The following is a 23,288-nucleotide window of genomic DNA, read 5'->3' on the forward strand; positions in this document are numbered from 1 at the left end:
GGTTCCCGAAACTTGCCATATTTAATATTTGATTCATTTAGAACACAATGTAGTCAATCTGTACCGCTATATATAATTAGTAGGCGATAGAAGACGCCATCAAAATCCAAGACGTCACAGCTACCAGGTGCGGGAACTCAAGTAGGCGTCGCCACCCGTATTCCATTCTCGCACTTTTTCTGGCTTACCAAACGTCTTATCGTTGTATGAGTGGTGTTTTTGGTGTTGTAGAAAGGTAATTTACTGATGCAGAAGAAATCAATTTTCACTTTAGTGTCCCTTTAAGTATTCAAAAGTACTGAGCTCTTAAGCTCTCAAAGGCTGCGGTACATAATGATTGCAAGGTGGAGAAATGGCAGGAGCGGAAACTGCTACTTCAGCTGAAGTTTATGGGTTTGTAAGTTTTATTTTACAGAAGACGAGGAGGGAGCGAAGGACGGGGGGTGTTAGAGCAGCGGTGTTACGTGTTATATATACGGGAGCAATATGAGTTCGCTTTCACAAATCTGTTCTCATGAGCCTAGTTTAGGCGGCCAATCCAGACAGCGGAGGTATATAACGTTAGGGCAGAAAGACAGCAAAAAGCAACCGCTTCTTAGGAAAGATCAGTATTGTGGCGTCGTCACCCGTACAAGCTAGTGCCACCATTTCTCTTTGTGCACGCTGCACGGTTGAAGCTGCGACGGCGTATAACCACCAGGTTACGGTAGTCTTTGGTCGTGTCGGCGGCTTCGCGAGATACCCTCTCTGTTTCCCAAAGTTCGCCGTATACGTGGCTGGAATGTCTCGCTCTGAGTAACGCGAGGAATGCGGGAGACAGCGCTACGTTGGCTGTTCTTCGCGCCAACAGCTATTCCTTTCTGTTTTCATTCCTTCTTTTCTTTGTTACCTGGCCCATCACAACAAAAAATGTGCCCGTGCAAAATTTTTAAAAATAATTTACTTTGAAGTATGTGAGAATGCTGCGAACTAACCGCAAGCAGCTAACTTGCACGGCTCTTACACGCAGCCTGATTACACGCCATTGAGACACGTCGCCTTCTTCTGCGAGTGGAATCGGTATATATATATATATATATATATATATATATATATATATATATATATATATATATATATATATATATATATATATATATACAGAGAGAGAGAGGAAAGGCAGGGAGGTTAGCCAGACCAACACCACCTAGACAAGAGAAAGGCCTGAGCGCTCGGCGAGTGACGGGGCGGAGAAGAGGCCGGCGGCTTGCTCGGGGTACGGGTTGAAGGAAGGGATCGCGCCCTTATGGGCAACGTTAACCAGAGCGCAGTTGTTTTTTTAGGCATAGCTGAGCAGATGGCCCGCAGAGAATAGAGGGTGTTTCAAGATTATTTTATTTGTGCAAAACTATTTACGCGCTGCATTATTAAAAAGCCCGTCCATAAAAGTGAAATGGTTCAACCTTAGGACTGAGAGCTAATTTCGCGTAAATGATGACAGGGAGCACGGCTTGTATTGAAAAGTCACAGTGCTGCCCTCTTCTTCGGAGTAGTTTCGTTGCCTTGATTTATCGTCGGTGTCAAAGAGTTTGCCGTTCGTGTGACCACAAAAGTTCAGCAAAATGTTAGCACTGCACCATAACACATAATTCATGACAACTTCACTGGTATGCCCTTCTTCACATTCGAGAGACATGTATTCATTCCTCATTCATTCATCCATTATTCATTCATTAGGCTCTAAACGAATAGTTTCGCTTTTGAGGCATTATTACACACAGTACCACAGTCCACATATTCACAACACCTCAAATGAGTCTAGCAATGGAAAAACAAAACATTCGTGCAACTATTTACAAAGAAACCGCCGGCTTATTCCGCAGAATTATAGCTTTTCTCTTCTTTGCCATAGCATTGGCCCCCAATATTCTGTGATTGATCTTGCGGAAACATGAACGCATGATTTTTCGGCCCCGATTTGTAATTGCTCCAGCAATTGGGCACGCAGCACTTATTAGGAATATCCTGGCATGAACGTAATCCACATTACGCGGCAATGAAGGCTTGCCGGACACACAACCGCAGTCACCACACAAGCGCAGAGACAACATGCACGGTTCACGTCCAGAAAAAAAATTCGCTCGGAAGCCTGTCGCAGCATGCCCGGACTTTTCTAACCCCGAAGCTATCCAAGGAGCGGCAGTGCTCCCGGAACTAATCGAATTGTTATCGACGTCGTTGCCCACTCGGTCTTCCGCGTCTCATTTTCAACGTAGGTGCAGCGCTCGTAGCTTCGTAGCACGCTGCACGGAACTTCTATGTGGGCCTCTTTTGCCAGACGGAGCTCAAGCGGAGAGGGTACAGCCAGAAGGCTTTAAGTTTCCTAGAGGGTGTTGGCCAGACGCACGTCCGGTTGGCTTCATCCAGCTCACACGAGGTGGCAATTTATCCGTAGTCCTTCATTACGCCATTTTTGAGAACCCAGCTTAGTTCACCGACAGTGACTCGATCGTCCTAACACCTCTATGCTCGGCCTCTCGTGGTAGTAAAGAACGAAGCATAAAAACAAACAGGACAAAGTGCGTGACGAAGTTTTAACAAGTATTTGTCTTGTCAAATACTAATACAGCCCGTCACATCAGATGTTTGCCAGGTAAAACGTGCCGTATCAGTATCGGCCGCGACTGGCCACCACGTTCACTTTCAAACTTAGTCGCGCTTTTTGTGATGGGGCAGCTTCCGTCTCATAGCGGGACTGCCTTTTCTATGATCCCAGAGCACTTGGTTTCGATATCACCTGGATTTAGCGTTGAAGTTGTGAGGTAAATATATCAAATTTGATGCAATTTTCAATTTCTTTTTCTTTCTTTTAGTGGGGCAGCAATAAAGTATGACTGCCTCCAAACGTACCATACAAACAAATTATCCAGAAGTTCTAAGAAATATGTTGTTTACCAAATTTTTGGTCAAGGGGCCATGCCATCACATCACATTTTTGAACCTGAATTGTGTGTTGCATGTTAAAGCCTACCTGTCTCACAGCAGGCTAGCAAAATTTGAGCGCATTCCGTGCAGTAGGTTTACACTTCTTTTTATGACACGGCCTTCCACGGTCTTCCTCTATTCTCCAGAAAAACTAAAGACACGATGTGTACCTTGCTGAAAACGTGTCATTTTGATGCCTCTCACGACTATCTACAACAACCTAATTGACATCTTAATGATTATAGAACAATAAAGAACGACTATAAACGACTATCTGGTTTTATTTCACAAAATCACAGTGTTGTCGAGCGATAACGCGCAAAACATAACCACCTTTGAAGAATGTTTATCTCCCCTAGAAGTCGTACATGAAATGGCCGCTGATAAGTGCATTAGATTGCTGGACCTTAAGCTAACGCTTACTGATGAACGCACGGGTGAATGTAAGATGTGCATACCAACAAACTTTCGCTTCAATATGACGCTACACATTCTAAACTATAGTGAAGAGGAGTATCGCAAAAATGTGCTTCGCTAATGCTGTGAAGAAGTCCTGTCCTGGCGTAATGACTAATTCCTATACTCACGTAATTAACCGACGAGCATGCCACTTAAGTGACGCGGGTTATCTCAAGCATTTATTAATTTCCGTACTTGCGAGTTGACACAGATATTAGCACAGATCTCGGCAGTCATATGGTTTTCGAGTCCGAACGCAAGCCCAAAACTGTTTTTGATATGCACACGTTATCCCACAATTTGAAAAAGATTGTTAAGCGTTCTAATGTACGTGTTGCATTTTCGCCACTTGAAAAGCTCTCTAAACTGCGTGTATTACTGAACTGATCAAACGTCCAAAAAGGGGCAGAATGCCACAATCAGGCATGAAAATGCGTTTGTCTTAAGTATTGCAAATGTTGTGGACCGTGTGTCGTTATCCTTTGGAAAAGTACATATTGGTCAACCCGTGTGATATTTGAACTATAGAATATCAGATAACTAGTACAATGTAGAAAAAATACAAGCAATGTAACCTGGCCCCTCACTGTGCTCGGTGCGGGTGTACTCCAAAGTTTGAGAAATGTTATGTAGCCAAAAAAAGCAACAGAATAGACGACAAGAGAAATTATCGAAGTAGATCTGATTGACAAACTTGGTGAGCAATGTGTGAGCACGCCTTCTATTTTTCATCTCGAAAAGAGAAGCGATTTCTACGCAAAGTGCAGACTGTTTTCTTCCTCTTCTTTTTCTTTTTGCTGTGCCTAAGATAAATGTGCGCCCACTGTGAAATAAAGACCACTTGGAAGTCAGCACTGTGTCGGTCTTTTCTACTCTTTGTCCCTTGCTTCTTCTGCTTTCTCCTCTTTTCGCGCCCTGCTATTTGACGACCATGAATAATCACCTATAACCCGAATTTTAGCTATCGTGAGTGAGCTGTAATTCGTGAGAACGCTGAAAAAAAAATAATGGCGGCTTCTCAACTAGACTGTGAACAACGTGCACTATATATTTCATGGGCATAAGATGACGCCTCTTTTCTTAAAGGTCGGAGTGTGATAGCTGACACAGCCTGTATATATACATGCCAAAAAGATGAAAGGAAGTCGAAGGATTCTGCCTTTCTTCCTTTCGTCGAGCACGCGTTCACGATATCTAAAACTCCTTTCCCACATCTTTTCTTTGTACCATTTTTCTCGAAACTTCGGCATTCTTCATCTGCACATGCCGAGCTACACTGCCAGTTTCAATGTCCCCTTTATCATGTCCTGTATCTTTAGTTTCCTCGGTATTTGGATTTATCTTTCCTGCCGCCTCCAATGCCTCCCGATTTCTTGCCTTTCTGGCACATTTCTGTTCCATTTTATCGCAAGGACAGAAACTACATTAACAAGGATTATGCATGGCCAATGGATAGAAAACGGCAGCAAGGCAGGATCGTAAGCCCAGGTGTCTTTTTTAGGTTCTTCTCTTTCTTTTTTTTACAGTGAAGCTGTATATTGCTAGCCGATTCGTGCGTCCCTCCATCCATCCGTCGGTCAGTCCCTCCCTCTGTCGTTGTGTCGCCTGCTGCACACCGAAAGCTCCTCCGACGCAACCCCATGCGCATGCACGAAAAAAGAAAAGTCATGGCGGTCATTCTGAATGCTATCTTCCGTCTACGTATAAAGTGCATTGCCATTTTCACGTGATGTTATCAGTCGTGGTGGTCGCTCTGAATGTTATCATCTTAACGACCATGTTATTACGCATGACCTAAATGGCCATATAGAAAACGTGGGATGGCAGCGCTCCGTTGTGCCCATTGGGGGGTCGAAAAGCATAGTAAAACGCAATAGTGCACTCGCCAAGCGTCGACTTTAACGTCAACCTAGCAGGCCCCAACTGCAAGTGGATTGTATCCTTCCGGTTGGAACGGTTCGAAATTGATTGCTACACGGACATCAGTGCGCCGACCACGCGTCACCGGTCGTGTACATATTTAACCTCCGGCAAGAACTTGTCGAGCATAGCAGGGGTGTACCACAGCGACCACAAAGCTATGGTCGCTGTGGTAACGAATGAGAAAAAAAATAAAGACGTTAAAGAACACGAAGTTACTTATGCGCGCCTTTATTCAATCAATATATCAATGCCCTAGCAATCAATATAAATCAATCTAGTTGTCAATATAATCATCCCAATACAGCTTCGCCGGTTATCCTTCTTCACAGAGTGGAAAGGCAATAATTTTTTGTTCATATTTTTCTGGCGCCTTGTCACCGGTGTTGCAAGAAAAGAAGGAATGGTGTGCATCCTACGAAAGAAGGCCGATGCTTTTTCTTACAGCCGGAGCTTGGCTTCTCGGTTCCTTTTCCTTCCAGTTTTGATTCCAAGCCCGAGGCAAAACAGATACGCCTTTCCAGAGAAAGTATGAAAACAGGCACCTGCCTTTGAACGCATCGAAAATGCCTTTTGAAACCAAATAACGTAAGGGGAAACATGCATTGGTGGGGAAAAAAAGAAGGGAAAATATATCAAGGGTGAGAGACGTCTCGGAGGAAAAGCTTCCATGCGCCGCAAGTTTTCACCACCCAACGAGTCGTCGGCTCTCGTGCAAACATAGTTGTGCCTAGATTGGAATGGGAGTCGTCTTCACTTTTCCCTGAATTTTTTCAGTGCGGTGACCGTAAATATTTAATTCAACAATTAGTACGCCCTTCAAAAACCGCTTAAAGCCTTAATAGTTGGGCAATGAATCGTCGAAGTTCCATCCAGGAAAAAAGACAAAAAACTGACAAGGCTCTCTCGCTGCTATATACGACTCGCGAAATTAAACTGCTCAAATTATCTGTCTTTTCTTGGTGTTGTTTTGTTGTTTATTTAGATGTAGAAGCACGGGTTACTGGCACATTGTTGCATTATGGACCATAAGGGATCACTATTGATTACACGTGTATGTACAGGAAAATTGTCATCTACCCCAATGTGACCGGAAGCTACAAAGAAAACCCCTTCGGGTTTCTCAGAAAGAAAGCTTCCCATATGAGGAAAAGTTTGTCATGGTCCGCGATTCCGCAGAACAGATTTGCAATATACGCATATGTACGTAGTATATGACGGGTGACAATTTTTGTGTTTTCCAGAATTTTGAAAAATCGCCTGTTGCAGATTACATAATTCCACTCCTTCAGCTGAATTATTCAAAGAGCCGGACGTTACCGGCATGCAAAAATCTAAACACATATTCAAATAAAAAAACCACAAGTTAACTTCTTTATAAAATACTTTACGGCACATATTGTAAATTAAGAATTGGCGCTGGTGAGCTTGCAAAGGCGTATCCACTTGGAAGGAATTTCAAGAATGACACCAGTTTGACCATATGCTCAATCAAACTCGCCGTAAAAGTGCACTGTTGTACCACTTTCTTTTTAAAGACACTCTTTTACGTACGGAAGCACGAAAGTAACTGGAACACCCATGCATGTTGCAACAGATTTTAGGAAATAATATTTCGAAACTGGTGTAATCCTGGAGATTGTTTTCAAGTGGATAAGCCCTGTAAACTCTACGGCTACAATTTGTAAATTGAAATATGGTCCGTAAAGTAATCATTAAGAAGGTTATTAACGCATTTTTGCTATTTAGTTTGAATATGTGTTTCGCTTTCTCGTGCCAGTAGTGCGCGCTTATTCGAATCATCCAGCTCAAGGACAACAATTATGTTATCTGCCACAGGCCATTTTTAAATATTCGGTAAACTTAAATATAGTCATACCGTACATGTGTGTTATGAACTAAACAATGCGCAAGAACTAAAATTTCATATACTTTGGACGTCGACTCACTTCTGTGCTGCTAAACAATAATCGCTCCTTTCCTATGTTTGGTGGTGCGGTGCCATTCGAGTCCTTTGGCGTCCGCCACGCGTACCTTTCTTTTCTTTTGTTGCTCAGAGTGAAACTGCAAGTCTCTCCGTGGCGGGTATTTTTCGTCTCCGTCTGTGAACAAAAACGATCATCATCAGCAATGGCTCATAACACCCTAAGAAAGCAAAGATGCGATGGCTCATCCCCCTCGTAATGCATAGGCTACAAGCACTCAGCAAAGTGAAGCGAACAGTAGGAGCACGGATGTGCAGTAAAGCATTGCATTATTGCATGTATAAGGTTTGTATGCAATAAATCATTCCATAGCCCCCTTGGATGGCGGTGCACGGCCGTTTTTAGTTGGTTCTAGTTCCCAGCACCTTACAACCTTCTTAGAGCGACAAGCAGCTCCTATCCGCAAGAAACAGAGCAATAACAGGTCGGCGATGCCCTTAGATGCCCGGGCGCTCACGTGCGCTACACTGAAGGAAGCATCGTGTCTTTATCCCTGTCTGAAAAAACTGGGTAACCCGTGCAACTTCTATCGTGATTAGGATAGGGGTTTGCAGTTGTTCCCCTTGAAGGAGTAATTCCCAGTGAGCGCGAGTCATAGGCTAGCGTTGATTACGTCCCTGCCCTTCGCAGACACCGCCCGTCGCTACTACCGAATGAATGATTTAGTGAAGTCTGCGGACCGATGTCCGGCGCGGCCTTTCGTTGGCGCTAATCTGTTCAAAAGATGACCAAACTTGATAATTTAGAGGAAGTAAAAGTAAAAGCATGCAATGCAATGCAATACATCATTGCGTACCCCCCCCCCCCCCCCCCCCCCTCAGCAGTTGTAGTGGTGGTTTTGCAAAGGCTTCGCTGGATATCCTCTTTCGCAGGGGCAGGTTGGCGAAGGAATTTTGAGGGTGGGGGAGGGGGGTGAGGGTAGTTATTGTTGTTAATGAAATGTTGTTAAACATTTGTCCCGTATAATGTTATACACTGCGTATATATCAGTGCTTTTCCGTGACAAATAGGACCTACCTAATTTTTTTTATCGGTGAAGATCGACTACGCTCCACTCTAAGGGAGCAAGAGGGTGAGCTGAGCTAGTTACCAAATACGCAAAAATACGTTGAAATCCACGACGCCACACGGAGATCGCGGATTCGGCGCGGGGTGCTCAGCACGACATTCAGAAAACGAAACTGGGACCTTCATTTTGTTGTTGTTGTTGTTGTAGTATTCATACCATTACAGTGAAATTAATCGCAATAAGAGTCTTTAAAGAATAAAAAAACAATTTTATTTGATTTAGCGTTTCTCTTTAGTGTCTCCTTAAACACGGTCCCGCGCGCCGGTGGCATACCCACCCTCCTGCAAGGGCATGTGGGATGGCCTCCAAAGCCTGGGCGCGTTCTCCTCTTAGCTAATGGTCGGGGACGCCGGCTTTGCCCTCACGTTTCACGCGTGCGCACATGCGATCTCTTCGCTTCTTGAAGGAGAACCTATGCTCACCACTGGCCTATACTAGCTGGCCCTGAATTCCAGCTTTATTGAAAGAAATTGCGACCACTGCATGTTTAGGCACAGTTATCACATGCTCCATTATTACACAAAAAGAATACAAAATGTGTAGGAGGGTAAGTCAACTCAAAAACTCCTTAGTTTGTGTCTCTTCCCTGTCATTATGTTTTTGTGCAGTAGCTTTCCGAGAACGCTCCTTGACCGCAGGTATCTAGTGGCCGGGAAAACGATCTACTCATAAGCGTCCGAGGTCAGTGTAGCTATAATTGAGCCCGGAAAAAGGCTTTATGCAGAAGAGGGCATCGTTGGTCGGCGCATTCAGGCTGTCGTCATCTAGTGTACAGTAAAGGGTCTCCCGGAATACCACATGGCCAGGTCAACTCAGTGCGGCACCTACAGCTCTTGACACTGATCACAAAAACGACACAACTGGGGCGCTATAACGTAAAACTATTCCAAACTTTTCTATTCCAATTCTGCTATCAGCCCTCCACGATTGGTAAAAAACTTTTTTCGACCACGCGACGTCACGAAAACCGCGATACGTCCCCATCTGATATGATGTGTACACACTGATTATGCATGATTTGACAGAAAAAGGAAAAACAGTTATTTCTGATTCGACCCCTTTTCACCATTAGCCCTCGTCTATTGGTAAAAAGTTTTCGGACTGCACCCACTTCACCTGCCTGTAACGCGACGTCACAAAACCGCACAAACTCACCGCGTCAAAGTGACGTGTACGCGATAAAGATGTATTAATATGCGGAACAAAACTGAATTTTCTTCGGAATAGCCGCAGCCTGCCCCGTTCCGAAAGGAATAAAGGATGGCTGCCGCCAATCGCTGAGACGCTGGCTACTCGCACCTGCCGGAGAGCATGGGTGTATTTGCGTATAATAAAACTTCTTGCGTGGCCATGTAACGTTTTCGAGCCCTTTCGGCACGTTTAGCACCTCATTCTGCCAACTCTTCTTTGCTGAGGGTCAGTTTTAGCGTCATTCTAAAGCTTCGGTTGCATGCCGCCATGATTTTCGACCAGCCACCACAAGCTAAGTAAGGGAAAGCCGACCAATCGCAGACGCCGGCACCACCCTCTTCATCCGGTTATCGATTTTCAGTGCACTGGCTCTGCCCCAATGAATCCCTTTCCACTTGAGCGTTCTCCTCGCCTCTTGTCAGCCAATTAGATACGACAAGCCGCTCAGTGTAGGCAATGTTATTCGTTTTCCAAGCAAACAAAAGTGACCTCCTATGAACGAGGAGAGCGTTTGATTGGTCTGTTCAGACAACCCTGCGGGTGACCGCCCGGTGCTTGCGTCGGTGGTTACGCAAATTTGACGTCAGGAGATTGGAATAGAAACATATTGGAATAGTTTTACGTTATAGGGCCCCTGATGTTGTCATAGCCCTACGAGTAGCTCATTTACATACAATAATGTCATCAAGCGCAGCAGTAGTTGCGAAAATCCTGTCCTGAAAAGCAGGAACATCTACGTTGCAACGGCACGCGTAAATATATTGTTCGAGTTTAAGGAAAGCCCACTTGACAGAAATCGTCCGACTCTGGTGCTTCGTGCACGTGGGCCGAATGCTTACCAATTAACGTACTTCGCAGTGCAGTCTATGGACAGCCTTGATAATTCCCAGCAGATGAACAACACGCCCTGAAAGACTCAAAAGATGGCTTCACTTATAAAACGCGCAACGCTCTGTAAAGGTGCTAACTAAAATGTCAAAATATATTAGTCAGTATCAACCCATACTGCGAAATTGTAGTTTCCAGCGCATTAAGACTAGCACTGGCCGAAGCCTAGACTAGCAAAAGTCATTGTGTCGCCTCTGCTTCAGAGTATTTCGTAATTACCGCCGACTTTTCCCGACAGGCGGCCACAGACAGCCACTTTTTCTCGCAACCCTCTCGTTTCCACAACCGCCAGTTCTGTGCAGCGTTTTGTCGTTCGCGAGTTCCACATCACTAACGAGGTACGCGCTCCGGGCACCCATGCCATTCCGGTCATGCCTACGTGAAGGGCCCGCGGGAATGAGTATCACGCAACGGCAAAGGCGCGCCGCATGCCGTATGCCCGACGCCAGCCGCTGAGTGCGCATATACGCAGTCGTCCACATCGCGTGCTCTCAATCTGGGCGTAGCACGCAGACTGTGATTAATCGCTTGGTCGTCTTCGGTCTCGCACTGGGAACCTTCATCGCAAATGCCAGGGCGACACAGAACCGGCGGGTTCGCTTAATCGAGAATCTCCACCCTAAACCACGGGCACCGCACATGCAAGTTCTGTTCCGTGCCATTCCTCTTTGATATAGAATCCGGATATTGCTGGAGCTATTCCGTGCACGCTCCCGTGCTTATAGAAATTCATGATCCGTAAAACACCCTCTCTGCCCCAAAAAAGAGTCTCTGAACCAAAATAATGGTGAAATTCTTATGTACTGGTAATATGCGAACATCCTGCGGCAATTTGTCGGGAATTAACCGAGCTCTTTGTGTCCCAGCGTGAAAAAGAAAGGAATTGCACTGCCACAAGCACTTCCTGGACTGTGAGAAAATGAGCTTGAATGTGAGAGCGCACACACTCTAGAACGCCTTTTATATGGGCAAGCTCAGGTTAGTTCAGGGCAAGAGCTTAGGCAAAAGCTCAGGTTAATGACGAAAAATGGAGACATGCGGGCTTCTCTCTCTGTTTAGCCTGGGAACTTAAGCGGAGAGCTTCGACAACTCTTATAGTAGCGCACAAGAATTTTACCGACGATTACGATACTATATCATTCGAAATTTGAGAGCAGCTCTATGCAAGGTTTCATTTGGCGCGTCAATATTTTCTATTATGATCATAGAGATACGCGATATTAGGAAGGAAACTCTGTGAGTAGCGTGGCTGGCGCAGACAATCTGTTTCGTGTGGCAGACAGCAATCGGAGCGAAGTGTGGTGCGACTACTTTGCTAATCGTGAGATCGCGAGAGACAGCGCGTATAGGTGACGCGTGGGCGCGATTCACTGCAGTGGCCGCTGGCAGACCTACGCTCAAGAAGCGCTTTGTTTCCACATATGCTACCGGTGGACGGGCTCGTCGCATGCATTGGCGATGGTGTCATCGGTGAACAGGCAACGGTGCGCTACTTTGGTGCCATATCGTAGTGGTCGTCCCCGCAGAGCTCATCTTGCGCGGCAAGACGGCCTCTACTACAAGTATGCTACTCTGCACTATGCTTTTGTTCTCACGCTTTCGCCCTACTCTACTTCTCCGCTTTCCTTGTCGCGCTCTCTTCGCTTTCGGCGTCTTTCATCCCCCGCAGCGCTACGCGCTCGCTGTTTCATCCTTCGCTGTGCTCGTTCGCTTGGTTACGCCGAGGGACGCCGACGCTCACGGGTGCCGAAGAGCGGCGCTCTAAAATAGTAGTAACGCCTTCTGCGCAATGCTTGTTTATTTAGATGCGGAGAAACCTGGGCCGCTAGAACGTAAAGATATTCCATGTTGGTCTGACTACGTCCGCGTGTCGTCAAACCTATGTCGCCACCGACTGGAGCCTGGGCGGGAACCAGCAACGGTTTCTTAACAGCCCAATCAGACGCCCCCGTTGTTTACAGGCGGCTCCTTTCGTTTGGCTATAAAGCGAATAGAACTGCCTGCCCTGACGCGCTTTGCGTATCTCAACCGCTCAGTAGAGGCGAAGAGCGAGCCGAAGTGGAGAGAGTATTAGTGTGGCTCAGCCAATGTCCTCTAGACTAGCTAGAGGGTATTGGCGCAGCCGGCGCAGCGAAGGTGGTTTCCCGGGAGAGGAGGGATGCGCCAGCTGTCTGCGAGGGGTCCAAGCAGCGCTATAAGTCACGCAGGCGTAGCTAAGGAGAGCCAGTGAGCAGTGTGCCAGCGCCTGCGATTTGTCCGCTTCCCCTTGCATCTCTTCCGGTGGCTTTTCGACAAAAGCGGCTGCGCGCAGTGTGGCTCTAAGAACGTAGCCTGAACGATTCCTCATAGATGAAGAGTTGACAAAGCGCCGTAGCCTACGTGCCGAAAAGACTACACCTTTCTACCGCCAAGAGGCTGCGCAACTGCAGCTCGACTGGACGAGAACCTTCCGCGCTCAACACCGTGACGCACAAAGTCAGCAACAATCCTCATCTGCTGCGCTAGCGGTTACTTCAAGAAGCACTTTGTTAATCACCATCTCGGTAAAGCGTGCGCGATCGGCCGCTGTTCCAGTCGAGACTTCCAGTATGAAGAACTTAGGAAGAAATATCTTGACATTATTCATTGTCCACGAAAACCTCTGTTTCTACTCCTGCAAAAACATCATGCAACAACTTTATGCATTTACCATAAAAAAATGTAATGTCTTAAGAGAGATATATTCGGACTCTTTATATAGCCGTTTCATTTGAGCGATCAACGAACCATTCAGTTGAAAACTCACCGACTCCTCATGCGAAACCATGTGTACAAGGTTCTTGGCGTATTGTCAATAAATAAACACTACAGATAAGCATATATGGTTTCTGCATATACTTTTTTTTTTCTTAGAGGAACCCTGTTATAACTGCAGTGTTCTCTTATGATTTCTCAGATGAAGTCGACAGCTACACGTGACAATCATGGTTGCCTATCTTATGTTTTCTTACTTTGTTTCCCTTCCCCTCCTTCCGTAACCTGTCTTTATATTTAGACGTGCACTGCAAATAAACACTCATTATTCCAGCTTGTCAGCTTGTGTCTGCCTCGCCTGCATCAAGCGCAGTGTCCTACCTGCGATGTATCAAACCCTAAAACAACTACTTTTTCGGGCAGAAGTTCTTAATAAGTAAGCAATTGCGTGCTACTGAAAGTGAGATTTGAAGTCCTCTCCTCGATGGCTGCAAGACAGCAGCCACTGTGGAAACAGCTGATCGGCTCTACTAGGCACGTGGCCTTTGTATTGCAGGTCTCAGTTTCCTGCGTGTACTTTCGATTAGGGGAATTGTATTTGCTGCAATCAAGCGGGAATCCAGAACAACAGAGAGGTTAGCAAACAACGTTTCAAGCAGCTTTGCTCCCCGCGCGCATTGGCTAAATAAGTGCGTGGCGTTTCAGTCAAGATGCATAATCGTCGTTTTATATTCCGTTCCCAACTTAATATTTAGCAAACGCAGGAAAACGGCCGGTGACTCTGAGCAGCCAGTGCCAGAGTGATCGGCGGGCAGCCATCTTCAATTTTTTTAGGAACGGAGCACCCTAGGCTATTCCAGAACATATTCACTCTTGTTCGGCATATTAAGGCATCTTCATTGAGCACCCGCCGTTCTGACGTTGAGATTTAGCGACGATTTGGAAGAGAGAAGTGAAATGGGCGGCGCCCGGAACATTTCGACTAATAGCGGCAGGCTAATGACAACGAAACGTATAATTAGAAATAATGTATTTTCTTTTGTTCGTTCTATTTATGCAGAAATACTATGAACATCTCGCTTTGAAATTGGGAGCTTTGCGGTTTTTGTGATTTGGCTGGACAGACAATCGAAATGGGCGGGGCCCTATAATTTGTGACTAATCACACAGCGCTAATGGTGGAAATGACATCGAAATCGTTGCACTAGCTTTACATTATAGCGACCTTGCTTTAAACGTTTGTTACCGGCACCGAACATATAAAGCGATGAATACAAAGAAAGATGGTGAAGCAGTAACAATGTTCCCCGACAATACAAAATGAAAAACAGGAGCGGTAATACAATAAGTGCGCTCTCCTTCTACCCCTCCCCCTCTTTCGTTTCATAATAGCGCATGAGCTGTAAATAATTATAGTTTCTTTAATGGCTGAAATATCTAGATAGTAGTTCTGAGAAAGAGAGAGAGAGAGATGGAGAGAGAGAGAGATAGATAGATAGATAGATAGATAGATAGATAGATAGATAGATAGATAGATAGATAGATAGATAGATAGATAGATAGATAGATAGATAGATAGATAGATAGATAGATAGATAGATAGATAGATAGATAGATAGATAGATAGATAGATAGATAGATAGATAGATAGATAGATAGATAGATAGATAGATAGATAGAGAGGCCAAGGAGTTTAACCAGACGCACGTCCGCTTTGCTACTTTGCACTGGGGGAAGGGGTATAGGGACAAAGTGAGAGAGAAAGGAGATAGAGAGTTTCGCGCACAAAGAGATGGTAACTGAAGAAATAAAAAAATCGCAGGCCTGCACTGCACACGCTGCACAGCCACAGCGTAAGCTGGAGAAGCGGTTCCATAAGAGCTCCATTTTCGGCACCATGCACTGTAGCGCCTTCGCGGTGACGTCCCTTCGCATCGTTCCCACAAGAACGATTTGAACTTTCCGCCCAACACCGACGAGGAGCGGCGGCATGTGCTACGGCTTGTCCTGCTCTCTAGACAAGCGGTCTGCTGAGCCCGACGTTGCTTGGTTGTAGCCGCACGCGTGGCTCTACGATTCGCTTCTTCAGCAGTGGTTCGTGCAGTGAGAGACAAAATGAAGCCCCTCGGTTTCCGTTATTTTCGCTCAGAAAGAAGGTACGTATTTTGAGCAGTTACGGAAGTGCAATGCGTTGCGCTGTATTTGCCGAACCCATCGTGTACAGTTGTATATGTAGGAAAAGCAGCACAATACTGTGAACTCTGCATTATGAATTGTATGCTACGCCATGCTTTATCTGGCTTACTTTATTCTACTTACCTCGCGTGCTTTATTGACATCCTCATGAATTCAAGTGTATGGAGCACATTCTAACCTCCATGATACAGAATAACAAACCACAGGTTACACGATGGTAGTTAGGTTCACTAACTAAATATTTTCGTTGGTTATAGGCATCTGAAGCTACTGGGCTATCAGTGTGAATCTGGTACCAGAACAAAGTGGTTAGCAAATGAAGCAGTTAGTTCCTTTATACTACTCGCACTCAAAAGATAATGTATCCGAAAATAATTGAATATAGGGTGTCTAGTGCGAGACAAGAAGTCAAGTTTGGTTTGCACATTATAACGCAGGGATAAATTGATGTCTTATACCTCGATCAATACTTCGTTTCCCGGAAGATGGACGACACGGCGTCGTGTCATTTGCCGGCGCATTGAAAAGGCATTGATCGACAAAGACTTCAGGCTACAGCGTCATTACGACTTCTAGATGTCCACGCCGGTCGTTCGATGTCCGTGTCGAGGCTCCGGAGTCAAACTGCGGAGGCGAACGCGGAGCGAAGACGACGCTGTCGATATCGAGCGATCAAAACGAGACGCGTAAAGGGAGCGAAAAGTTATAGAGATTAAAAGAAATGGTGCTGACGGGCGGTTCACGAATGGGAACAAAGAAAATGACTTGGGCAGATCGTAGATATTGAATCAGAGGAAATACGCACGAGGACACGCAGTACATTACACGGCCCAACGTGTCCTCCCGCAGATTTGAGCTCGTTTCAGCACATGCCCTCTCAGGATAACATGATAAAATCAGCTCGATTCGAGACAGTTTTCATAGGAAAATGTACTTGGACGGTTGCATGGTGCGTCGCTAATGCGGCAAAACAATGCTAGGATCACCACAATTATTCAAATCGACAATTTATATAGACAAGCTGCACAGGGTGATGTCACGGAGGTGTGGCACTGACGTTAGCAATAGAGCGTAAATGAATTCGACAAAATCTGTCATGGCTCATATCGTCGTGAAGACAACGTTAGGTTAACCTGAGACAAACATCCTGACCGCTTCACCCCTCGTTTCCTTCTCATTTTTTCTTCCTTCTTCTATATTGTGGACGTGGAATAATCAGGTACATGTCATCTGCCCCACAGGTTCTTAAATGTCGGTCTCCTCCAGCTTCTAGGCTGGCCTTTAGCGCAGCTCTTTGTCCTACAGGTTTCAAGGGTAGTCCTTACCGCCGAATTGATAAACGCGACTTTACTCGAACTTCACTTCCGGCTGGCTTGAGCCGGCGTCAATACATTTCATAAACCTGTTTGTACTTCAAGCGCCCTCGCGAAGCGAACTCGAACCCATTTTCGAGGAGGCCTAATCAATTGTCTAGGTTGCAGAAAAGCAGTCCGACTCTTACTCCGTACTAGATCCGTTCTTTTCACCCTCTCCCTCTCAGTTCTCGACACGAGAACAAAGCCTGAGGAGGGCCAATACCTCGCGTAATTGGAATGAAACAGGAATCGGCGAGACAAGAGTGCTACAGCACAGGTTTCTGCGTCTCCAGAGAGCTGTCGGGACGCAGAAATAAGGACTCGCTATACGGTTGCTGGTCGATCACTGAGGTGTATAGTTATACGCAAGCAATGATCGTGAGCACCACGCCAGGATCCCAGACCATGCATGCCCCTGCAACACTCGGAATGGCTTATCGGGTGACGCGACCCCATAGAAGCAGCTCCTATTGAACATTTCCCGGTGCCTTGTTATCCTGATTCTCCACACGAATATAGGAGTGGCATCGATGGAAAAGCAGAATTTGTTGCCCCAAGGTGGGCAGCCGGGGCAAACAAGTTCGGATCGTGCAAGCACTGCCCACGGATTGGTTTCACTATTTAAAGATTCGTGTAATGACTCTAAATGTCAAGATTACGGAGAAATACAGTATTTTTTTTATTTGGTGTTACCCATGGAAACATTCTTCAAACACAAAAATTAAGCATATGCAACACACATGTTGGAATCTGTGTGAGGCGAAGCTGTGTCGAAGCGGGTAATTAGTAAGATCTTGATGAGGGCTAGTTGGTTCATACTTAGAACTGAGGTGAAACAGCGCGAAAAAGACGAGGACACAAGGAAACAAGGAAATAGCGCTTGTCTGTGGTATTTGTTTCTTTGTGTCCTCGTCTTTTTCGCGCTGTTTCACCTCAGTTCTGGGTAATTAGTGCTGCGAACCCCTAAGCGCGATACTTACAACTGTCGTTATTCTCATCCCGCGCAGCGTTTAGTCTCATGCGAAGCTAATGTTCACGCGCTACGCTGTTCACAAGCTGTGCCACAATGCAAACAGCAGTTCAGGCGGACGCACACTGTGAGACGTGATTTTTGTCGAAGGTAAGTAACTGCCACACATACTCGAATAGAATGAAAGCTTCTACACCCACTGTGGTCCAGTGGCACATAGGGATTCTAGCCGATGGGCCAATAACGGGTCCGTCTGCAGTGCAAATTCAATAAGCAATGCAATCCGCGTTGCATGCCGACTGACACTGCGGTCTGCCATCAACGTTTCCCATATTGCCTCCGGCAATCAAGCTCGCTTATGTGGGGCACGCAAGGAAAAAAAGAGCGTGGAGTGTACAATAACAAGGCATTGCTTTGTATGGGTCATTCATAACGCATGTTTTTTTTTAATATTAAAGCATTATATGCCACATTACGCGAAAATCCGTCGTAGTTGCCATGACCGAAATGGGGTACCAAAAATGGCTGACGGCACAAGGACTAAAAAAGCATGTCACAAAACACTCGAATTGACCTCAAATTTCTCAGGGATGTTCCTGTAAATAAACTCGATAGCTCTGTAGAGAAATATTGGTGATATTTTTCTTTCATGCTTCGTCATTCTTACTAATTTTCCGGCATCTCAGGCAAATTCAGCTTTCACCACTTTTTCTTTCCTCAGTGTCGGCAGCACTCGTCGCATGTAAAACCATATATATATATATATATATATATATATATATATTCGAACAGCACAAGTGCTCCCCATCAATATTTTGTTTTCTTTTCTTTCTTTCTTTTCTTTCCTGGCAACAGACTCGCTCAAACAGCTGTAGCTGCCACTGCCACTGGAGTTCTCTCGCGTCTGTGGTGATGCATGTGTGAATTTAATGGCGTGTCGCAGTATTTAGCTCAAACTTTTGCGTGGACGACGAATACGGGTAGCAAAAAGTGCGCTTTCGTCCATCTCGTCCCGCATCTTTCTCCGCGTGTCTAGTTTGTGGCGAAGACTAAATCATGCAGTCATTTGGCCTCTTCCGACATAAACAAGCTCACTCTGCACCTTCTGTCCCTGTTTGCGGGGGCCCCGTTGCAACAAGGCCCTCGAATCTGCGAAGTCCGGCTGCGCGAAATGCGTGCACTTTCAAAAGCTGAAGCGCCAACAGAGACAGCACACCAAGAAAGATCAAAGACAGGACAAGGCGCTTTGTTCTTTCTTAGTATGCTCTCTCTATTGACACTTCATCTTTTGAAACCTATGAACCAACTAGCCCCAGAACGTGTTCTACTGCAATGCATGCACCCTCGTCCTCAATTACGCGGGGAGCAAGGCAAGATGGCGCCGCGGTTCAGTGCACCCTTGACGCTAACGGCGAGTGGGTGCAGCCCGGCTCGTACCACAACCGGCATTTCCTGCATCTTGTTGTGCCCGACTATAGACATCCTACACCTAAGTTCTCTCTCTCTCTCTCTCTTTCACTCCCCATTCCCCTCCCCACGTGTAGGGTAGCAAACTGGACTCAGTCTGGTTAACCTCCCTGCCTTCCCGTCTTCCTTTCTCTCTCTCTCTCTCTTTTTGTTCGTGGTGCCGCGCACCTTTTCTGTATTGAACGAACTATATCATTATGATCGGTATTGCGCGAAAAGGGTTGGCTGTCACGCTGACGAAATGTGATTTATTTATTTCACCTCTTAAATAAAAGAAATTGTTAGCCCCAAAGGAAGAATCAGTATGAGCACGCATATGGTGCGAGGTTTTCTCGCTCCATTTTATTAACTTTTCTTACCTCCCCTACATCTGAACTCCGCTCCACTTCATTTCAAGCCACGCCACCTCCTGCAACCGAGGTGGACGCTCATATACAACGCCATGAACGGGGCCGCCTAGAATACAAAGCGGTTCCTCACAAGAATTGCAGGCATGCAAGATATAGAGACCATTTACTTGTCTGCACGCGGGTTAGTCTTCCCACAAAAGCGGGACAGATTTTGTTAGGCGTACAGCACGCACCTTGTTTCTTACCCTAACACCGTGCATAAACAATACGCTGGTTAAAAAATACAATGCGTATTCAACTAAGCCTTTCTGGAGTGCTTGGGCCTGAGAGGCGCCTATATATCAGCGTCGCGCTGACGACACATCTTAATGCGATCTGAGAAACTGGTGCCGACGTTACAAAGCTTTTCTTTCGTTCAAGAGTGACCTTTTATTTTACCATTGTGAGGTACTAGTACCTCATAATATATCACCGAAGGCAGCCGCCCAATGGCAAAAAAAAGAAGCATGCTCGAACGAAATAAAAGCTTCGTGAAATCGGACCAGTTTCGCAGATCGCATTAAGATGTGCCGTCGGCGCGACGTTGATTTATAGGCGCCTCTCAGGCCCAAGCACTTCATTAAAGGCTGAGGTGAATACGCATTATAATTTGTAGCTAGCGTGTTGTCTACGCACGGTGTTAGGTTGGGAAACAAGGTGTGAGCCGTGCGTGTAATAAACATGCTTCCTCCTTTTGTCTGAAGTCCGGCCCACGTGCAGACAAATAAGCAGCCTCTACAGCTTGCATGTCCCTGCAGTCCTTAATTAAGCATGCGTATTCTTTTATTCTTCGTACGTGCCCTTTTCAGTAGCTTGTGAAGGTACCGCGTAACAAAGTTGAAACTTCCGGACGGCTTATCCTCTCCAGCCTTCCCTCCCGCCCGGTCCGTTTCTTACGCACTGCAAGAGAGAAAACCTGGCGCACTAACATCGCTACGCATAGAAATAAATAACGCTGTTTGTGCTGCTGCGCAGAAATACATCATGCAGATCCAACGCATATGTGGGGAACAGGAGGGGGGGAGGGGGGGGGAGCGAGCAAAGAGAAAAAGAAAAGAAAAGCTCCGCTTTAAACGTAAGTGTGATGGGAATAAGGTTAAGGCGAAGTGATAGTGAAAGACTCGGATAAGATCGCAAATAAGGTGGTTAATCAGCCCCGCGTGAGCATGCAGCACGTCGTCACTACACCATGTGTCCATGGAATTTCTGACTCCGCAGCTGTAGAACACGTCGATATGTGTACGCTTAAACAAACATAAACATATGACATATGCGGCAGAGACTTGCAGATTGACAAACAAGTCTGAGAACAAGTTAAGAACCACGCAAAGAGCGATGGAACGAAGAGTGCTAGGCATAACGTTAAGAGACATAAAGAGAGCAGTTTGGATCACAGAGTAAACGAGTATAGCCAATATTCTAATTGACATTTAGAGAAAAGAATGGAACTAGGCAGGTCATATAATGCGCTGTTTAGGTAACCAGTGGACCATTAGGGTTACAGAATGGGTGCCAAGAGCAGGGAAGTGCAGTCGAGGACGGCAGAAGACTAGGTGGGGAGATGAAACTAGGAAATTCACGGGCGCTAGTTGGAATCGGTTGGCGTAGGACAGGGGTAATTGGACATCGCAGAGAGGGGCCTTCGTCCTGCAGTAGACATAAAATAGGCTGATTATTATTATTATTATTATTATTATTATTATTATTATTATTATTATTATTATTATTATTATTATTATTATTCCATATGTCATGGGTTCATATTCATACTTAAAATAATACATTATTCTACTGCCACACTCATCCCCTTGCCCAGAGCTAATACTGTAACCGTGTGCTCCTTGCATATTCTCCCGTAGTGGGTGAGTGCGCTTATTTGGCGAAAGAGCAGGCAAACAAAAATAAAATTGTGGCCTTCACTGTGGAAGAATGCTGCTATCGCCGTGAACGAGTTCAGAGCCGAAGGAATCGCTGAGGTCAGCTGCCATTTCCGAACTTTACTTTCTCGCGCCAGTCCGAAACAATACGTCGAAATATGAAAAATGAGTTCAGTGGAACTGACACCTGTGGAAGGAGACTTGTGCGACTGAAGAAAGAATCATAAAACCGACAGCATCATGAAGCTACAAATGGCTTACGCCATGTAGATACGCATGTGCTTGCGTACGTTAGTATGCAGCAATATGTACGCGTTTCTTTTGGAGCTTCTAGCTGCTGTTGAGAGAGGGACATATTTGTTTCGCCTTTCACAAATATTCCTTCAACGGAAATAGACATGTTGTGCGCGCCAAGGACACCGCAAAGAAGCAGAGGACGACATCGGAGCACGTATTTCCAAATAAACAAAGCTCCCCGCTCTTGTCCGTATTCTTGGTGGTGCGCCATTGGTGGACCACACGTTTACTTTTGCAGATCGCGAACTAGCTCAACGCCACGTCGTTTTGATATTCCTCCAACTTTACGCAGAAACAATCTGCCACGTACACATTTCCCGAGCTTAGAGTTGTCGATTAGTTCGGCCGCGCTCTAAGCTCCTTTATGCTCTGCAGGTGTTGCTCTGCTCTCGCATCCATATCCAAGCATTTTAAGTAATATTTGCATGTTTTATTTGACATTTATCATGGGAAGTTAACAGAAACGTAAAACGTATTCCTTCGTTTGGAGAAGCGAAGCCTTAGTATTGTGCATTTGTTTCAGTGACAATTGGTCATGCGATAATATTACTTTAAGAACCTCCGTCACCCATTCCTCCTTGCGATTCTTCGAACACGTCTTGTTTCACACCTATATTTTCTTTTTGCCACGGCGAAAAATTGCTCAAGAATTGCCGTTATGGGACTTTCTGAAAAAAATGTCGAAACTATCTTATCTTTAAAACCCATATTCACTCTCGAATATCTGTTTAGTGTTGAACAAACGCCGCTAAATGTTACACTTGTACACAATATTTTCCCTCAACCAATGTATAGAAATCCGCATTTGTCTCTGTTTGGTCAAGATGTTCATTGCCGTGTCCGTAAAATGTGGGTATATCCAGTAGCAAAAACATTCTCCTTTAAGCTGTTCGCTTCCACTTTGCCAGTAAAAACATGGCTCCGGGAAAACGCAGTATCAGTGCTGGAATGCAAATCGTAGACATTGTAGCCATACTGACCCAGTTGAAAAAGACAAAAGGAATTCGTGTCGCAGCTATAGAAATTTCTGTCTTACGACTGGAGTTCCTGATGTTTCTGTAGTTGCGACAGACATTTCTGACGTTACGACAGGAATTTGGGTGTCGCAACAGAATCATTCTGTTGCGAAGACCAAGAGTTCTGAAGTCGCAAGAGAAACGCCCTGTCGCGACAAGAGTTCTGAAGTCGTGACAACAGCTTTCTATCGTGACAGCGATTCTGACGTTACGACAGAAATTCTGTCGTCGCAACAGAGTCGCAACACAAACGCTCTGTCGCGACAACAAGTGTTCTGAAGCCGTGACAACAGCTTTCTATCGTGACAGCGATTCTGAAGTTACGACAGAAATTCTGTCGTCGCAACAGAAAGATTCTGTCGCGACAACGAAGAGTTCTGAAGTCGCAACAGAAGCGTTCTGTCGCGACAACAAGAGTTTATGAAGTCGCAACTACAACTTTCTATCGCAACAGCGATTCTGAAGTCGCAACAGGAATTCTCTGTCGGGTCTACACATCTTCTGTCGTGCCG

General features: G+C 45.6%; 1 long non-coding RNA gene across 1 annotated transcript in view; it reads right to left on the reverse strand.

The window, feature by feature from the left end:
- The window catches only part of LOC129386190 (uncharacterized), a 245,090-nt gene that overhangs the window by 124,437 nt on the left and 97,365 nt on the right, over positions 1–23,288 (reverse strand). The window contains exons 2-3 of the long non-coding RNA XR_011893841.1: positions 10,428–10,495; positions 7,293–7,445 (exon numbers count right to left, since the gene is read on the reverse strand). This is a non-coding gene — a long non-coding RNA (uncharacterized lncRNA). The remainder of the gene's footprint in view (positions 1–7,292; positions 7,446–10,427; positions 10,496–23,288) is intronic.

Source organism: Dermacentor andersoni, chromosome 4, assembly GCF_023375885.2.
Source record: "Dermacentor andersoni chromosome 4, qqDerAnde1_hic_scaffold, whole genome shotgun sequence".
NCBI classification, from domain to species: Eukaryota; Metazoa; Arthropoda; class Arachnida; order Ixodida; family Ixodidae; genus Dermacentor; species Dermacentor andersoni.